Source organism: Canis aureus, chromosome 10 (genome assembly GCF_053574225.1).
Source record: "Canis aureus isolate CA01 chromosome 10, VMU_Caureus_v.1.0, whole genome shotgun sequence".
Classification (NCBI taxonomy): Eukaryota; Metazoa; Chordata; class Mammalia; order Carnivora; family Canidae; genus Canis; species Canis aureus.
Genome location: NC_135620.1, coordinates 11,338,141 through 11,340,523, shown reverse-complemented (window position 1 = coordinate 11,340,523; position 2,383 = coordinate 11,338,141). Strand labels below are relative to the sequence as shown.

The 2,383-nt window shown below is 49.0% G+C and overlaps 1 pseudogene; it reads left to right on the top strand.

Moving 5' to 3' along the window:
- The first annotated feature begins 431 nt into the window (after positions 1-431).
- Positions 432-1,137, top strand: LOC144322811 (heterogeneous nuclear ribonucleoprotein A/B pseudogene; annotated as a pseudogene).
- The last annotated feature ends 1,246 nt before the right edge of the window (positions 1,138-2,383 follow it).

The following is a 2,383-nucleotide window of genomic DNA, read 5'->3' as shown; positions in this document are numbered from 1 at the left end:
ATCAGGAAAAGTACAAAAGAAGAAAGAAGCATGGGAAAGACACAGAAAGTAAAGCAGCATACACTAGAATCATTCAAGTGATGACGTCATTTAAGCAGGTGTATAACCAATCTGCCGTTTGGGAGAAGGCAGGAAAGATTCAGAATGTAGGTATTCATGGGTGAGTCACTGACACCCTCAATAAGACGCCAAGGGCGCGAGAAGAAGCCAAACAGATGAAGCCCCAGGACCAAGTTCTCATTTGGGAAGATGGAGAAAAACTAGCAAAAGAAACTGAAAAGAGGCGGCGGCACCGCCCGGGCCCGAGTGGGCTTGTGGGTCGGTGGGTCTGTGCGGCGCGGGGCGGCGGCGGCGGGGGGTGCGGGGGCGGCGGGGGGTGCGGGGGCCGCGGGGGCGCGGGGGCGGCGGGGTCGCGGGGGCGCGGAGGGCGCGGGAAGAATGTTCTTGGAGGCGTGCGCTGGGATACCGGCCAAGAGGACCTAAAGGATCATTTTACCAAATTTGGGGAGGTCGTTGACTGTCCCATAAAATCGGACCCACACACTGGCCGGCCAAGAGGGGTTGGGTTTATCGTCTTCAAAGATGCGGCCAGTGTGGAGAAGGTCCTAGAGCAGAAGGAACACAGGCTGCCTGGCCGCGTCGCTGACCCCAAGAAGGCCATGGCCATGGAAAAGGACCCGGTAAAGAAAATCGTTTGTAGGGGGTCTGAATCCCGGAGCCACTGAGGAGAAGGTCAGAGAATACTTCGGCGAGTTTGGGGAGATCGAGGCCATTGAGCTTCCAAAGGATCCAAAGTCGAATAAAAGACGAGGTTTTGTCTCCGTCACCTTTAAAGAAGAAGGACCTGTGAAGAAGGTTCTGGAGAAAAGGTCCCGTACCATCAGCGGAAGCAAGTGTGCAATCCAGGGGGCCCACGCGGAGGGCTGTGCGCAGCCTCGGGCGGCTCTGGGGGCCGTGGGAACCGCAGCCCAGGACCCGGCGGCGGCGCTGGGGCGCGGCGGAGGCCAGAGTCCAGGCACCGGGAACCAGGGCGACGGCCACCCGCGGGGCCGCGGCCCGGCTACAAGCGCAGTCGGGGTAGTCCGCACGGCGGGAGAGCAGCCCCGCGGCCACCGCGACGCCTACAAGCCATACTGAGGCTTCTTCGTGCAGCAGGACGCCCGACGGCCGTCGGGACGCTTTGGTTGGGTATCGAGCGAACACAGTTCGGTACCAAATCCAACTTGGCGTATTTCCTGTGGCCTGGCCCATGTGCATCTATCCCATGGGCATCTTATTTAAATCTCCCCCCTGGAAATCAACCTCCTGCTGACTATTTCCAGAGCTCTAGTTGTAGGCAGCATCATGGGCTCATTTTACTCCCGGGTTCCCAGAGCCAGATTGGAGGGTCTGCTTCCTGCTGCCGCGCTGCAGCCTGCACCTGTGGACCCTGGTTGTAAAGAGTAAACTGTATCCTAGAAAACCAGTGTCACCTTTTTTTCACCTTTTAGTTTTATATTATTTGTGTCATACATTTCCTGTTAATGGAAGTGTTAATTTTACTGTACTTTTTTGGTACCTTTTGGGGATCTAATGTATTGTAAGGTATTTTACACGTGTCCTGATTTTGCCACGGCCTGGATATTGAAGCTATCCAAGCTTTTGAAATAAAAATTTAACCCCCCCCCAAAAAAAAACTGAAAAGACAGGAGTGAAAAAATAAATATAAACAGAAAGCGATATTCTGAAAGATAATGAAGAATGTGTTCTAAGTAGGAGAGGGCGATCACTTTGCCCAATGAAGCTGACAAGTCAAGTAAGGTAACACTAAGGATTAATCACAATATGGCAACATGGAGGTCATTGCTGATACTTATAAGGGATATTTTGAAGGAAACATAGGATCAAAACACAATTATACAGAATTTTGGAAAGAACAGAGGAAGTAGAGTCACTGAGTGTTGACCAACTTTTCAAAGAAAGTTTTCTACAAAGAGCCATAGAGACAAGAACAGCATGACTAGAAAAAAAAAAAAGTGGATTCAAGAGGGTTTCTCTTTAAATAAGAGACTTATTTGTGTGCTAAGTGGAATAAATGAATGACTATTCTGTAGCCACAGGATCATTTACTATATTTGCCATAGGGCCTACTAGTATCCAATATTCTCTGGTATGCCAAAAATGCAGGAACATTCTGCAATCAATGGTCAAGTACAAAAGGTTTCATTTGCAAAACAACAGTAAAACAAACAACAAAGAGACCACCAACTTATGAATAATTTCAAACATTTGTATCTGTATTATCAACACAAGGATTAAAATAGTTCATTTTCAAATATTAAAGGCAATATATTTGTAGATTTCATGTCTGCTACAATTCTCTTTAGAGTTGAATGAAAAGATG